Source organism: Phodopus roborovskii, unplaced genomic scaffold (assembly GCF_943737965.1).
Source record: "Phodopus roborovskii unplaced genomic scaffold, PHOROB, whole genome shotgun sequence".
NCBI classification, from domain to species: domain Eukaryota; kingdom Metazoa; phylum Chordata; class Mammalia; order Rodentia; family Cricetidae; genus Phodopus; species Phodopus roborovskii.
In genome coordinates this window covers 8,738,471-8,756,428 of record NW_026126480.1, presented here as the reverse complement: position 1 = coordinate 8,756,428, position 17,958 = coordinate 8,738,471, and the positions used below count along the sequence as shown (strand labels likewise).

Sequence of the window (17,958 nt, the reverse complement as noted above, 5' to 3'; positions counted from 1 at the left end):
AGCTATGTGAATGTCACTTTGGGAATCAAGACTTAGCTGATGACATGGGCATGGTGGTGCATACCTATAACCCCAGCAGTAGGGAGGCTGAGGAAGCAGACCATGAGGGGAAAATCTAAAGAGATGGGAAGCCATTCTGCTCCATTTGGTGAGACTCTTTCTCAAAAACAAAACATAAGGGCCACAAAGATGACTCCGCTAGTAAAAACACTTGTTACTTAAACCTGATGACCTGAGTTTGATCCCTGGAAGCTGCCAAAAGCTGGTGTCTGGAGTATAAATAGTGGCAAAGACAACCAAAGAAATTCTGCCTCAATAAAGTGGAAGGAGAGAACAAACCCCTAAAAATTGTTGTCTGATGTCTGCTTGAGTGTTGTGGCATGCATATGGCCATACTCACACATTAGCATACTACACACACATACATAGACACACACAGAGACACACATACACACAGACACACACACACACACACACACACACACCACTGACAAGGCTGAAGTCTTGTTTCATTTTGTGGGATGAATTTTGGTTTCAGGTGTGTGTGTGTGTGTGTGTGTGTGTGTGTGTGTGTGTGTGTGTGTGTGTGTGTCAGCTTTCAGGATGCTCACTCTGGCTTTTTCATATGTATCAAGCCTTTGCCTTCCTAGATCCCACACTATGCTCTATGTAGTACCCCTTCATCTAATTGATGAAGCTACTTTTAAAAGTCCTCTAGAGACCTCTAGAGACTCTAGAGAATTAATATCTATTCAGACAGCCAAAGCCCACAGTAAAGCAGTGAAGACAGAAGGATTAGGAAGTTCACTTGGAAGGTCAAGGCCCAGAGGAGGGGGTGATTGAGGAGGAGGACCACAGAAATACAGGTAGGATCTACAGAAATAGGAAGGTCCATGAATTATACTTATTACCTGCTATGTGTAACTTTTACACATTATGTCTAATTCTTATGGCAACCCCACTAGACCCTATTTTGAGAGGTTGAGCAAATATTAGGTCTTAATACAAATTAATTAAAAATTAATCATAGTTAGCTGAGACCATGATATGTATAAGGCAATGACTGAGGTGTTTTTACTGTGTACCAGATGCTGTGTTAAAGCTAATCAGAGCAATGTATACTTTAGCTCTCATGACAACCCTAAAAGGTTGATCTTCACAGCCAAATGTTATAGATGGCAAAGTGAGGGTAAGAGAGCAACTGACATGCGCAAGGTTACACGGACAAGAAGAAGCAGAGTCTGGTCTCGAACCCACGTCTGCCCAGAGCTGAAAACTCACACCATTAGTCTTTCTACTATGGAGCCTGGATTCTACCCACTTAGACGCGCTGCCTCTCATCAGCTCTATTTCAAAAGGTGTCCCTATGAAGACATAGGACAACCTCATAGGACTTTACCTCTGCAGCCTGCAACACAGGATGCTTCCACAGGACGCTGAGAATCAAGTCCTCATATTATAGATATGTTCACAAGTCTATGCAGCCTTTAAGCCACGAAACACTGTTGAGGAACCTGGCACACACAGCTCATTCTCGTGACTCCAGGTCCATATTCAAATCATGTAAGGGACAGGTGCATGCTTAATTTACCCAGGAGGCTGCATTTTGATTACAGCGGGGAGAATGAGTTCTAGCTTTTGCTTTGGTTTCTGTGACATGCGACCAGGGTAAGAAAACTAGTTCTGAACCCTACTTGTTGCTTCCTAGCTGTATGAGTATGATCTGAGAAATGGGGAAAAATATTCTGTAGTGGTTTTAGTACTGAAATAGTGGAGTGCTGTGTCACAGAGGCATTGTATCAGAGGTGAATACCAAAAGTAGTCTCCTATGTCAGAGGAATGCCGTAACAGAGGGGGCACTGTAACAGAGGTGTGTACCATGTCAGTGAGGTACTGTGTAAGTGCTGTACCATGTCAGAAGGGTTTCATGTCAATGATGTGGCACGTAAGGGGGATAACATATCAGAGAGGTATGTCAGTGGAGTACCACGTTATGAGGGTACAATGATTAGTGTACCATATCATCAGTGGGATACCATGTAGCAAGGTTCTTTGTCAAGTGTACGTAAGTACTGTGTTTCCCTCGGTGTTAGATTTGTGCTGTTGATAAGAACACTGATGGTGACAATAGCAGCTCCCACTGGCTGAGCACCTTTTTAGCCAGGAGTACTGTGCCAGGTGCTTCTCCCTGCTTTTTCCTTCTGAGTAATGGTGACAATAAGGAGACGGTTAGCTTGCCTGCAAGGAAGGAAAGTGCTATCCTTAGTTGAATTAGCTCACATTGCTACTTACCTTCCTACTGTTTTAATCTATATATTGGCAACTCCAAAGGTAATGGAGAACTTCCTTGAACTACACACAACTCAGATGTACACCATTAAAGGAGCAGTGCTCTTCCCCCATTAGAGTCAATTATCTTATCTAAGAGTGCCAAGGGCTGTCTTGTTAAAAGGTCACGAGAATTAACTAATTCCAGAATGAATAGAATGCTCACAGCTCTGCGAAGAGAAACATTTTTATTGTCAGAGCTTTCTCTTAATTTTAGGAAGAAACCAAAGCAAGCCTTTCCTTTTAAAAATGAGGCAGCGTATGGGTGGGTGGGAGGGCAGAGTCTCAGAGATGAATCTGATTCCCAAGTTCAAGGTCCCTGGGGGGAAGTTAATAGGGTAAGGCAGTCCACAGTGGGCTAAGTGTACAGGGGCTGCTGACATATTATCCTCTCTGTTCTGCCTCCTTGGTAGTACCAGAGGCCCACACAGCTGCGAGGGTGACAGGTATTTTCTGTGACCTGTGGAAGAGGACCCTGTGAAAGTAAAGTTCCATCTAAAACCACTTGTGACTGATTTCCCAGAGACTGGGACACTCTGAAATGACAATGGAGGACAGTGGTAGGGAAAGAACTTGAGACGTCAAGATGGAGCTGAGAAATACCTTGCTGATACTTCACTACTGATCTACTAGGCAAGAGGAGCCCACTGGTGTAATAGTGGCAAGTCTGTTACAGAAGTAGCCAACAACTTTCTGATTGAAATTCAGGTCCTATAGGCAGAATGGAATTCACACTGGGCACTATAAAGCTCATAAGAAGCCTAGGGATAAGAGGACATAGGCCTTAATTGGGAAAGTACTGAGTACTGCTGTTATTTTGCTAAATGGACATGTTGTGCCTCCCAAATTGCCTTCTGAGTAATTATGTACATCCCCATAGATTTGTGCTGCTCACAGCTTTGGTCAGAGACACTTCTTTAAACAATACATGGCAGCAACTACAGAGACTCACAACTGGCCAGAGTGCCAAGAATAAGTGATTGTTGAAAATGCTCAGCCATACATAAGACATCTTTATCACCCTCTCCAAGGCTCAGAAGACAGGAGCACAAGAACAGAAGAATATTGTAGAATGCTACCTTCTGGTCATGATGTGACTTTTGTACTCTTCAACTCACAGCTACTAGGATTACCTGCACAAGATAGGGCCTGTCAACATCCTGTCGTGGAGCAGGGTGGGCTTTCCAAGGCTCCACCCACCCCTGAAGATCTATAGGCAATTAATGGCTACTGGTGAGAGAGACATTTTCTGTTGTGGTGTAGTCACCAGTAAGGTGTTCATGCTTCTGTAAGTCACCTTTCACCCATATATAGGTACATCTAATGAAACTGTTGGGATCATAAATTAAAAAAAAAAAAAAAAAAGGACTTGAAAATCCAAGGGGAAACTAGTAGGAAAAGGAAGGTGAACAGCGGGAGTGGGAGGGACACAATAGAGAGAATGGAGGGTAAATATGATCTAAATGCATTATCTGCATGCATGAGTGTCATAATGAAGCCCATTAGCGTGCATGATTAGTGTATGCTAATAAAAATCATTAGAATCATTGGAAGGCGAGAATTACAGACATGGAATTTGAGGAGGCAGAGGTCAGCAAGCAATAGCACCTTGAAGCCAAAATAACGAAGACCTTTATTCGCCTGTCATCAGGTGTCCCAAACAGAAGTCATGCTAGTAAACCCTCAGCTCTGCCACTGTCTGGCCTGGCAGGAGGTGAGTTTTACAGTCCTGGGTGATGGAAAGGGGAAGAGAGAGGAAGAGAAATAGTTTGCCCTGATTGTCTTTCTCTAACAGACAGATGGACACACACACATACATACTCCCCCCCCCACCCCCCACACACAAACTCAGGAATTTGGCTATTGGAATCCAGAAGCTGTAGTCACTACCTGATTTCTGACAGTCATTCAAGTCACAGCTGCATCATTTGGAAGTGTGCTCCATGGCCGACAATTTGTCTATGTCACTCAGCCTCATGCTCATGTAGAAGGTGGGTTGGGGAACATTAGAGAAGAATATATTTAAGGGTATTGAATGTAAGCGGAACTGACGTGATCTTTGAAAAAGGCTATGGTGAGCTACCTACCAAGACCAGGCAACCGAACTGTCCTAAGGGTGAGACACGTTTCGTGTTCTTCTTTCTACATTTTACTTTCAGTTGAAGATACAGACCATATAGAGCTACCCACAAAATAAAGTGTGAAATGAGTGTCGGAGGCTAGGGGTTGATGGGGCCACTAAATGATGGGGCCCTGCCCTACAGTTACCCTCCCTTGAAGCTGTGTAAAACAGTGAACACAGTTGGCCAAATGTTCTGAAAGTAGCAACTATGGATTAAAAAAAATAATAATAAAAGAAGCCAAAAATATAAATGATCCTCCCTAACCTGATAAGCCATTCAAACAACATTATTATTATATCATATGGCGGTATTATATCATAATTATTGTATTCTTCATCCTCTGTAGAATAAAGAGTAGCCACCCACCAATGTACATTGAAGGATTATGTAAATTACACACTGTACTGTATATTTATAACTAAGGTGCAAATCCTTGCTCAAGTATACCGAGAGTGACCTAGATAAGAAACTTGGTTTTCCCATTAGACTACTTGTAATTCAATGAAAAGGTGACAAGATGCTTGAAGAGTTCAGAGAGAGGCTGTGGAGAAGTAGCAGGGACCACAGGATCACCCACATTGAAATGTTAATGATTTCTAAAAGCCAAGAGCCAGGGTGGGAAAGTTCAATCATTCCAGCTCTGGCCCATCTGATCCTGGGGCTGACATTTTCCTGTCGCCTTTTCCTGCCCAGTGAGACATGAGCGATGGCTCAGAAAGTGCAAGCTTAGTCCTGACATTTGGGGGGAAAAAAAGGGTCCATTGATGTTCAGACATATGGAAGGTGCCCTAGCACCCACCCTAGAAGAGGCAATTAACAAAGTCACTAAGCCAGCAGGGGACCAGGCTGCACAGGTGTGCAACTCTGTGCAGGAACCCACTTGCATTTGTTCTGGGACAGTGTTTGTCCATGGAGGAAGTGAAGACAGTCACAACTGCAAGTAACTGTTGATCCAAGCAGCATTTAAAAAACTACAGTTTGTTTGTTTGTTTGTTTGTTTGTTTGATCTGTATAGGTATTGTACGTGCATGTGTGTCTGTGCATCACTTGCATGCCTGGTGTCCTCGGAGGCCAGGAAAGGGCATCAGATGCCCTTAGACTGGAGTTACACATGACTGTGAGCTGGGAACCTCAGTCTTCTGAGCCATGTCTCACCAAGTGACAGTTTTTACTTAAAACCTGGTTCCATGGCTGGCTACCCACTTTTCTGTTTTCATACTCACATCTGGGATTTTTGTTTGTTTAAATACAGTCACTTCTATGAAATTGAGGTCACTAGGATGTTCTGACTTGTGGTCTTCCAAGGAGAGAAAAATGACAATGTCAATATAAAACAAGGTGCCCCCAAAAGGCCACAGCTGTGCTGGAGGTTCTGCAGATTGACTGAACAGTTTCATTGATTGAGGAGAGTTGGAATGCTGCAGATCTAGGGCTAATATTACGTTGGGCTGCCTTCTGTCTCCTTAGTAGTCATTTATTTCTGGCTGCTGTGAGCGATTTACTTTCCTTTCATCATCAGAACTTTGGAATATAGTATCACAATCATACCACCGGCACGGCACCCACCGAAACCAAAGCTAAGCTATGAGCGAGCATCTGAGACCTGTAGGAAATCACCCCTCTTTGCTGTAACCTACCTGGTGTCCCCACAAAGTATCTGGTAAATGCATTGATCTATGCCTTCTTTTAGTTATGGTGACTATGAGGATTTCCTTAAACTATGTCCAGAGAAGAACATGTCACTAGAGCCACCCGAATCTGTATCCATAGGCCAGGGTTGACATATTGGGTTCAGGATAATCTACCTCTTACTGGTTTCACACCAACACCAGTAATGACAGAAAAGGTGAGACCATACAACGGGGACAGCAGCTTTTCATCTCCCAGCCCACATTCCTGCTTTTCCTATAAAGCTACTACACTAGAAAGTTCTGACCATGAACCCAGTGACACAGAGATGCTCCTGGCAGTGTACCAGGAAAGGAACCAGGAGTAGCATGGACCCCTGACACAGGAAACTGGCTAAGGTATAGGCACTGCCCACATGACAGCAGCTATAACAAACCTCAATGATAACTCATAACGAAGATATTTGAGATGTAGTGTTGACAAGAGCAACAGGGCATAAAACTGCATGGATTTTTGTTTTGTTTTGTTTTGTTTTTCTGGCTGTACTTCTGTTTGTACTTCTGTATTTGCAAATAAACATCAAGAGCCAGGCGTGGTGGCACACACCTTTAATCCTAGGTTGATCTCTTTGAGTTTGAGGCCAATCTGGTCTAAAGAGTGAGTTCCAGGACAGCCAGGACTGTTACACAGAGAAACCCTTTAAGAAACAAAGCAAAAACAAAACCAACAAAGAAGTAGCTTTAAAGAACACCATGGCTTTGAATCAGGGTGGCAGGCTTGTAGATACATTTTGTTCTCTGGTTCCTTAGAGCATTTAGTACTATTTTACATATGAAAAGAGGTTCTGTAACTTACATCTCCAGCAAGACAAGATTGCTCTAAGGGTGATGGAGAAGAGGAAAGAGGCCTTAACATTCAGAGGGTGTCAGGCTCTAGACTAGGAGAGCTATACCGGATTAACAGGTAAAAATGGAGGCTCAAAAAGGCTCTGTGACTTCCAAAGACACAGGGAATGTGATGGGGAGGCATTTGAACTCAGATCTTGGTGGTTTCCAATCTTGGGCTCTCGTTTATCATCCTCTGATGAATTACAATGGCTAAAATTAAACCAATAACAACAAAACAATGCAAATGTGTGCTGCAAGTGAGGCTAGACTAGATCTTTGGGATACTTCAAGAGGAATCCTTTCTAATCCTGATTGCTATTATCAAAATCACATGCATGTCAGGTTGTAGCCAAATGCTGGGTGGGGTCTGTCCTGACTTTGAGCAAGTCTTAGCCTCGATCACCCTTAGCTTCTTCCTCCTGAAGCTTGCAACACCCATCCCAAAGGATCAAAGAGATAATACTGGCATCATCATAGAGCAGTGCCCAGCACATAGTAAGAGCTTGATACATGGAGGCTGTCATAACCACTGTCACTTGATATCTTGCTGTCCTTAGCTCTTCTATTTACTGAGACGTTAACCCATTTCTGTTGCACCCCCTGTTTTTCCTTCTTTCTCGTATTCCTCATCACTTCCCTGCCACTCCATCTGTAGGCTCCTTCTAGCTGCAGGCATTGTCATGTTCCCAAGAGTTGACAGACTTTGGGCACAGAACGAGAGTTATTTGTCCAACAGATAAAACAGCTTTTAAGGGGAGAATCGCTATAAAGCAGGCTGACAGGATCCCACCGGTGGCTACGTGGGGCTAATTTTAAATCAAGTAAATATACAGCTTCCCCTCCTGTCTCTGGCTGGAACGTGACTGCAGCAATTGGGGCTATAGTCCCTCACTCACAGTTGTACTATTTCTATATAGTACTGGGGTGAAGTACTTTTTGTGTGGCAAACTTGTGAGCCCATGGTCAATATGGATGCCCTTTTAACTGGAAGGCTCAGAGAACCAGTGAAAGGCAAGCTGAAGATAAAAGGAAGCAGGGTTTTAATTTGCATAGAAATTCTTACTTCAACAATGAACTCAGAAAGCCCCCCTCCCCCCATGCAGGCTCTACCAAGACCTTGTCCATATATTCCTAATGAAAGGGCTGACCTGCTGCCCCTAACCTTTCAGCCTACCTCAGCCTCATTATCTGGCTTTTCCCTGTCAGTTGCCAACAATGCTGGTTCTGCAGTGGGGCAATGACAATGATGTATGGTGATGGCCAGACTGGCCTCTTTGGTCAAGGACATATGGCTACTTCTTCAGTGTTGGCACCCCAGTTGTGGGGCGACTTCCCTTTCCGCCGCTGCGGTTTCCTTATCCCTAAGATGGTAGCACCAACACCTATCTTCAAGGGGATGGTGTGTACTGCTTGACCTGGGTTTGGTATGTATTGCAATGTGGTTCACACTATCCTGACTATTTATGTGGTGTATCAGGGTTGCGATGAAGAGTAAAATAAGGACCTATGAGGGCTTGGGGAGTTAAGAGGCCTGAGATTTTGTTTTAAGATGAGGCTGGTTGCTACCCTGACTGTTTTGCCTTGGAGACCTACCCGCCCTTGAAAGAACAGCTAAGGAGACTGAGGTTTGGGCAGTGCACTTGTGGAGAGACCCAGGACCTGGGCAAGAAATGAACCACATCTTCAGACTACAGCTTTGAGCTCTTTCCATTAAAAGATCCGGTTCTGAAGACACAAAGAAATCAGTCCTGTGTGAGAGCAGAGAGAGCCATTCTTAGCGCTTGCTTTTTCACCAGGCACCACTTCCCAGACGGAAGGGGGATACAGCTCAGTGTCCATAGGACACTAGGTCCCAGCCTTAGACCAAGTGATGTGAGGCCCTCCCTCCCCGCAGGGCTGGGAAACCTCCTTCCTCCTCCCAGCATAGCACCAGAGATGTGAAGTGGGGTGGACAGGGACATTGTGAGGATTGTTACTGAAACAATCACAGCTCTCACTTAAGAACTGTTCTCTTGTGCATGGTATAATGTAGCAGAAGTCACTTCCACCATGTTCCTTAAACAACTCTTTAAGGCAGGTATTGTTAGTAACCTGTTGTGTAGATTAGGCGTCTCAAAGCGGAGCTAGACAACAGACGTTAATTAAATTTTGAAGTTTTTAAAAAGTGGACTCCTATCTGTTTACAATTGCACCATTGGCTAAAGGAGTGCTATGGCTCCATAGAAAGTCCTGGTGACTTTCAGCTCTGCTCATGCTGTTGCCAAGGAAGCACAGCCCAGGCAGCCCCCTCCTTTATTTAATCTCCTGTTGGACAAACGTGCCTTCATAAGACCACTGCTGAGGGAGCAGGCGGTCAGAGAGTGACCCAACAGAGAGGACACGCTGAAGCCTGGTGAGGGCCTGTCTGCACCTCCTGGTCAAGGCTTTACTAATGACCTTGGGATCAGAGAAACTCAGGAACAGCCTGCCTATTCACACCCCTCAGCAGGGGGCAGGCAGCATTGCCCACGGGCAGCAAACTCCTCAGCAGGGAAGTCTGGGAAATGCTTGTCATTTCCTCAGGGGGCAAGACATAGGTTCCTCTCTGCAGCACTGGCATCCAAGCTGCAACACTGATCACAAGTCTACCTAAGGCATGGCTTGGCTACCTAGAAGTAACTGTCTGTCACTATAATACCACCCCCTTCAGCTTCAGATAAGATCCAATGCCATTGGATTTTAAACATAAAATTGGTTAGTCCTGGTGGCTAGACAGAAGATACCTGTTGCTAATGCCCTGCTTCTAGATGATATGACATGGTTGGACCCCCAGGAACAAAACTTTCATGTCCTGATTTCCTTTGGCACATGAACCATGTGACTTAACCTTTGCTTTTCCTATGATCAAAGTCAGTTAAGACATGGTCCCCATCACCTCTCAAGTGGAGTTTTAATCAGGGCATATATTATCAGTGGATCTCTGCCCCCCCCCCCAGCATTCATTCGCTTTTGACAGGAATGAAGGCAGATATCTTACCTTTATAGACTTGTGTTTATTTTAAGGTGAAACCTCACAGGACAGCCTTTGATGTCCTCTCTTACTCTGGGACTCTCCAGGCTCCTGCCCTGTTCTAGGGCATTCCCCACTCTGGTTTCATTTCTTCCTGTCTCCCACTGCGTTTATGACAGCTGTGAGGTCCTGTTCTCTGTACACACAGGACCCCCTTGTTTGGCTCAGTCTTTGATTAGGAAATCTGAGGGAAGTGCATGCACCATGAGGACGGTGACCAGGACAGTGGAGATGATAGTGATGGTATAAACCACAGCCCCTGGCTTTAAGCAGAAGGGTATCCCATGTCTAGCTGTGTCAGTGTCTAGACACAGCAAATTCCTGGCCAACCTGGGTTGCCTGAGACCCTGTCTCAAAAAGTGCAAACAACAAAAATGAATGAATAAGTAAATAAAGATAATCCATTCTCACAAAGTCCCCCATGGCAAGAAATGGTGTTACCTGCCTTAACAAGATAAGGACGTGGAAGCTCAAGGAGGTTCAGCAACTTGCCCAACCTTTCCATTTAGCACAAGGTACAGATTAACTTTAAATCTGAGTTGGGCCTTGACTGACTATACCCTGCCACTTCCTGATTATAGAACCCTGGAAATGATAGATAGCATGGATAGAAAATGGTTCAGTCCTTTCATTATATGAACCTGTTGAATGGTTCATATGTTATTGGCAACATTTCCCCAAAACAGGCGCCTGGTGTAAGATCTCATCACAATGGACTTGATTTTTAGGAGGGAATTTCAATGTATGTTGCTCATCATGTTCGATGAACTTTGTTGCTTCTCCGTACTTGAAAGTCTTGCTTTGTGTGGATTCCATTGCCACTCAACACACCCTTCCAGCCAACATCGGTGCTTTTGATCTTGGCTTGGAATGTCTACTACCTTATTAACTTCTAGACAATTCCCACTTTTATAAGCCTTACTTTCAATATTGCTTCTTCCCTTGAGGACTTTTTCCAGGCAAATGGGACCTCTCCCTTGGCCTTTACCTGTTGTCTTGCACCTCTCACTGGCAACGCCCTGATGGTGTTCATTTGTGCTTCCTTCCCTGCTCATTTCCTGCCAGAATTGTGCTCAGTGGAGTAGAGTTGTGGGCAGAGCCAGGCCCCCAGCTCTGGCCTTTACTAGCTGGGTAATAACAGGTAAGTCACTTGACCACTTTGACTCTTTGTTGTTCTCCTCCGTGTCAATCAAAATGATATAAAAACCACCCTCTGCATTCTTGTACAGATTACATTTCATGAGGGTTCTTTAAAATTCATTGAAAATAGTCATTATTATCACATTGCTTAGCAGTTAATGAAATGAAAACACTCAAATATTCTAATTTGATATAGCCTATGTTTAGCACACACTGTGGTAAAAATTTCTATGTGAAACTATCAACAGGGTCTCAGACTCAGGTTGTATATGCAACACCAGTGGATTTAATAGAGGGGAGCTGGCAGATACAAGGTGGAAAAGGAGAGTTTGTAGTTGTGAGAAAAAGAAAATGGTATTTACCCCAAAATTTTAACTAATGACCTGCTGCATACACAGCTTGTGCAATTGTGTGTGCTCATACAGAGACACACACTGACTAAGACATGGAGAAGAGGAACAGGGCCTCACTGCAGCATCCTTTGGATGGTTTGATGGATAACATTTGGGACAGTGTGATAGGATGGGGATCACAGCACAATGGATGAGACTGGCATTTGTTCTTCTTCCCACTGGAGACTGTGAACAAAAACTAAGTTCAAGTTCAAGAGCATCAGAAACCTAGCCACCTGCCATGCACCAACAGGAAGGTCTTTCTTCAGAGTGGAATGTGGTTTCAGTTACAACCTACCAGAACCTGCTGAAGCCTAGGGGTGGCAGGACCAGAGTCCCTGAGGTGTTGCTGTTGAGCAACTGGTAGCTCGGTCAAGGTCTCCCCACAGCTTCCAGGCCCCCCATTTGCTTAATTCTGAAGCTCTGAAGTTAAAAGGATAGTCTTTTCAAAGCACCCTGCCTGCACAGACAGATTCACACTGACTCATTCCATAAGAAATGCAGTCAGTTCTTCTTTGCAAGGAGTTCCCTCTAAACACAGCTCAAGGGAGAGGAGAGAGCCCAAGTCCATCCATCTTCAGCTAAATGCAGTCAGACACCAGAGGGAAGAAGGCAGCCTGGAAAAAGAACAACAGCCGTTTCCTGCCCTCAGCCAGGTAGCTCAGAACTTGTTTTCCATCTGGAAACTGGAAGTGACAATGACTCAGCACCTAAATCACAGTTAGTTGAGATTGTTGGGAAGATCAAAGGCAAAAACCCAAGCTTCATTCAGAGCTGAACCTCCAGGCAGGTGTGGTACTCACAGTTCATGTGAACTGTTATTGGCTGTTCCAGGAGACCCAACACCCCAAGGTGTCTGGGAGTGTCTTAGAGGAAAGCTTCACACAGGAAGGAAAAGCTCCTTGTGCACAGGAGCTCAGGTATGAGGCATTGGGAGTATCTTCAGAAGTGCTCTAAATAGAGCCGGGGCACTTGGTGACTAAGCCCAGCTCCCTAGACTACTGTTTGGCACAAATGAATGAGTAAATTAACTACTTCGGCCTCAATGTCCACCTCTGGAAATGTTTTTGGCCAACTATACTTGGTGGAAGGAATCCTCCAGAAGGTTGATCATCTGATAGGCTGTGCATTATAAGGCCAGGCTTATAATGCATTTGCCTACTCAGCCTCTCTTCCAATGCAGCAGGCAACAGAATTCACCAATACTCATCTTGATTTCAATAGCTCTACACTTTGGTAAAACAGAGAGTGAGGCCCAGAGAGAGAGAGAGAGAGAGAGAGAGAGAGAGAGAGAGAGAGAGAGAGAGAGAGAGAGAGAGAGAGAGGGACATGCAAACATGCTCTCTGCAAATGACTGCTGTTTCTATCTGCTGTCCTCTGCCTCTGTGTGGTTAGTCCTCCCTCCAAAAGCCCATTTATATTTTCTCTCTCATTTCTTCCTTGATTTGCAACTCCACCTCTTGTGGAAGTTTCAGCTGAACTTCCTGGCTAGAATGAGGTAGTGTCTTCTGGGGAATTCCACGGGGATGAGGTTCAGAGTCTATGCCACAATGTTAATAGCCACCCCATAATGCTGGGAGTTCCTTGCACATCTGGCTCTCTAGAAATCCCTGGATGACTCAAAGGCATTAAGCAGCATATCCATCTTTGTCAATCACAGCCCAGGAGGACACGGTGCAGCAGATAGGTCAGTACTGGCTCCTTGCTGAGTGTGGAATGCTCCTTCTACTAATCCCTAATTTCCAAAAGCCCTGAATCCAAGATGGTCCTAGGGTATAGAATTTGAGAGATTAAATCTCTGGAGGACCCAGCCTGGCAGTGACACTTGCATGCACTCAAAATCTTCTGTGGGCCTTGGGCTAAGCTAGACCTTTTGCAGAGGCTGTCTCATCAGTGGCTCAAAACCCCACTTACATATCAATTTGATATATAAAGAGGAAACCAAAGAGGAAAGCTGCTTGCCTTGGAAGCAGAGGGATCAGAGTTCAATTCTGAGAACTCACCTTGGGGGTGGGGGGAATCCAGGCATGGCTACCTCTTGTAATTCTAGCACTGGGGAGGTGGAGACAGGCAGTGCTTTGCCTCTTTGATGAGTCCCAGGCCAATGAGAAATACTATCTCAAAAAAAGATAGAAACTGTCTGAGGGACAACATCTAAGGTTGACTTCTGGCCTCATGTGCCCACACACACATATACACACATGTGCACAATCCCGCCCCCAAACACATGTGTAACACACACACACACACACACACACACACACACACACACACACACACACACACACGAGAGAGAGAGAGATAGAGACAGAGAGAGAGAGAGAGAGAGAGAGAGAGAGAGAGAGAGAGAGAGAGAGAAAGAGAGAGAGAAGTCCAGACTTATTTTAAAAGCAATGGGACTGGGTTACAGGTCTGTCTGCGCAAGTTCTCTCTGACGAGAAGACAGTACAGCTGTCCTTGGGACAAGGCTTGTTTTACTGAGAGGAGGAAACAGTGGAAGAAAAAATACTGTGTTTCTCTCTTCTCCCCATCTTCTCTGCTCCCTGCTGAGAACTAGCTGAGCTCTGCTTCCCAGCCTTGTCCCAGGCTCCAGAATCCTATGTGATACCCTGAATGAACTGACTTCACCTTTACAGATACTATGAAACCAGACCCTGTCCAGTAAGGAAACTTAAACTATGTGCCCTCATAGTAATGAGTCTAGAATAAAAATAAGACTGAGGGAAAATCCTTTCCAAGAACTCTAGAAATTTGTAAGATCATAGCCTTTCCACATTTGTTGGGGGAAGCCGCAGCAACATCCTGAGATACTGATGGGAATCTCCTGCCCACCATTCCTGTGCTGCCTCCCCAGGGAGTTTGACTGTACTGGTATTATTAAGTGAATGTACTCATAAACTTGGGTCTCTCTTTCTTGTGACATTTCCAAACTCAGGAGCTACTTGGCCCACAAATTCAATGTGTCCTGTCTGCCAGGGTTCCAGGAGATGGATTGTCCTTGCTAGTGGCTATTACACTGGGTGCCAGCAAGTCACTTTATCCCCAGAATGGCCTGTTAACTGCATTCACGGGTCAGGAGAAAGAGGCTCACCTAGAGCAGAGTTCTTGCATAAAATCACAAGGTAACCAGGATCAGACTAAGGCATAGAGCCCAGCTGGTCCCACACAGCTACCTCTGGTCTTCCCTCTTCTAGTCCCACCCCATCCCCCTTTCCAGCAGCCATTTTCCATTTATGTGATCTAGACTTTAGATGTGCAAAAGGATTTGGAGTCTCTATTTTTTTCTCTCCTCCTCCCTCCTACCCCTGTCATGTCTGCTGCTTGTAGCCTCAGGGTTTCCCCTTCTATCTTTCTTTTAAGGAACTTTGGCCAAACACATGCTGAACCTGGACACAGGCAGCTGTGGTGACAGCATAGCCTAATAGGGACACTCCATGGAGCTTGCAGCCCAGTGGTAGAGACTGATAGTCCCCACCTAATGTCACAGTGATTTAGATGTGACTGTGGATAGTACCACAGGCTTCAGAAAGACATAACTAAGTGGTATTAAAGGGCTTCCCTGAGTAATGCCACTTAAGTAGAGTTCTTTTGTGGGTTTTTCATTTGGGTTTGTTGTGACAAGGTCTGGTTTTGCAGCCCAGGCTGCCTTCAAACCCACCATTCTACATCAGCCTTCTGGCAGTTGGGGTTATGGTAGGGCACCCATATGCCTGGATTGGGTGAAGATCTTGGAAAAGAACACACAGAGAGAGCAGGTGGCAGGTGGCACCCCCAGAATGAAGATCTGCTACCTTCTTTGGGCCACTTGTGACCCCCACTGATCTCAGCTGACCCCCGAGATCACACACAAAGCTCCATGCACGCAGGACACTGAGGGAACTAGACACCTGCGTAGGGCGCAGGACTCAGTCCTGCAGCATTGATCTGTCAACACCTGATCACCCAGGAATCCCATTCTGGAGGTAGAATGAAGGAGAGTGGAGGCATGAAGATGTCTGCGGAAGTGTTACATACAACAAATGAGGAGAGCAGTTGTAGTAACAGTGCGAATGTAACAGAGATAATGAACTTGACAAGGGAAGAGAGCTGTGCCACACTCAAAAATATGGATACACTATCAACCTGTACATTCATGCCATTAAGCTAAGACAGCGGCTGCTGCTCCTTAGGGCGGTCACACTTGGCACAAGGAAACTCCAAGTCTCAGAGTCTCATCCTGAGAACTTACTTTCTAAGAAAAAGGAAAGCATCCAGGCACAGTACACACTTGTAATCTCAGCACTGGGAAGGTGGAAACAGGCAGATCCCTGGGGCTTCCTGGCCAGCCAGCCTAGCCTACTGGGTAAGGTTCAGGCTGATGATAAACAAAACAAAATAAACAACAACAGACAGACAGTTCCAGAGGAACTACACCTGAAGTACATACATAGACAAGACACTGCTGCTCCAGGAACCTGAAATACTAAAATACAACTTAATATTTTCTCAACACTGAAACACTTAGAATCAGGGCATTATTTTAGGTAATTGTTGATTTTAAATGTAGAAAATAAATGTTTCCCCTCCCCACACACACACACTTCTCAAAACCAATGCCTGGATTGAGAAGGGAGGAGAGGTTTCTAGAGGTTGAGAGTACAGAAAGGGAGCTGACCATAAAGAGCAAAGGGAACTTTCTAGAAGGACAGAAAGGTTCTATGCTTGATGCTTGGCTCATATTGGTGGTAACAGGTTTCCTGTCTGTTGGAATGGCACAAAGATGGCCATCATATTGCAGTAACAGATTTAAGAAGCAAGGGCTGAGGCCTTGTGTCTGAGTAAGTGTGAGGGTGAGGGAGCTGAATGGCAGTGGCTTCTCGGTGCTGGTGTTAGGCCCCGAGGTTATAGTCAGAGTCCTAGACATTGCTGTGGGAGGCTAATTCCATCCATCTTCCCTAGAATTCCCTTGCACATGCTACATGCCCCGTGAGGCTCATCTGTGTGGCTCTGTGGAGCTGTGGATGCTGATTGGGTTCCATCAACAAGAGATGGAAGGAAAGGAAGAGAGTGAGACCAAGACATATCCCACTCCATCACCACCATTCTGTTGCTGCTGCTGAGGACCACAGTTCCCAAGAAGCATCCTGGACTTGCCTTCTCCCATCCCTGGTAAGCACTCCCTCTCTTGCCCTGACATTCTTGGAGAAGTAATAGCACCTTGGTCCCATCAGTCCACAGTCATTTTGATCCTTGACACATGGCATTTGCCCTTGCAATTAGCTTCTTCATCACATTATCCTCAAACTAACAGCAAATGAACAATCAAACACACAAACAAGCAAATTGAACAACCTACTGCTTGATAATTCTACTGCCAGGAAGATCAACCCCAAACTGTTCTATTGTGGGCAGCTCCTCAAACTGGAAGACTTTCTTTCATGCTGAGCTGAAACATGTTGAGTGAGTCATAATTTCAGCCAGTCTCTTGTTTGTTCATTTTTATTCCTGTCTTACAAATAAAAAACTGAGAGTTGAATGAAGATAAAGCCTTGTCCAGTGGCAGAACTAGTTTCTGTGGTAGGATGATACAGACAAGATCATGGTCCTATAGAGCTGTGCCTTCCTTTACCCTCTTCCCATTCCAGATGCCTATGCATGTGGGCAGGACAATGGATATCCTGTTCTACCATTGTCCATCTTACTTCTTTTGTTCTACCATTGTCCATCTTACTTCTTTGAGACCGAGTCTCTAACCAAACATGGAGTTAGGCTGGCAGTTAGCATCCCTCAGAGATCCTTCTGTCTCATCCTTCCCTCAGGACCAGGCTTACAGGCAAGTGTACAACTATGCCAGGATTTGGGGAATTCAAATTCTGGTCCTCATGTTCATACCCAATGGACCATCTCCCAAGCCTCTCTGATCTTTGCACACCTCATGCCTGACTCTGACCTCTGGAACTACAGAGTGAGCCTGCCTGCTTTCTGGGACAGCATTTCTGACATTCCAGTCTCTAGGCCTTCCCTTGGGGGAGCTGGAAAATACTTGTCTAAGGTCAGTTGTAAAGAGTACAACCCAGAGACATCTTGCTATTAGCAATTCCTACAGAGCAGGGGGAGGAATCAGTCCTAGAGAGAAAGGCATCAATGTAGGATCCTGTATCTTTATCATTCTTTCTTCCTTGTGAAAGATCAGTTTCTATGGATCTGCCTTTCCACTCCTACACCCCATTCTTTGGGCCATTAAGCTAACCCACGGCTTCTGTCCAAAAGACCTGGTGTGAGGTTGAAGAGAAAGGAGAAAACATGAGCCTAGCCACTTACTAATAACACCCGGGCCCAAAGTGGAACTTGACACTGCGTGGAGAAGCTAGGTGTAGCTAGAGAATATGGAAGTAGGCTACCATCACCCTAGTTTATATGGCTAATGTTTT

The 17,958-nt window shown here is 45.1% G+C and overlaps 1 protein-coding gene across 1 annotated transcript in view; it reads right to left on the bottom strand.

The window, feature by feature from the left end:
- The window catches only part of Tenm4 (teneurin transmembrane protein 4), a 701,768-nt gene that overhangs the window by 177,678 nt on the left and 506,132 nt on the right, over positions 1–17,958 (bottom strand). The window lies entirely within an intron of this gene.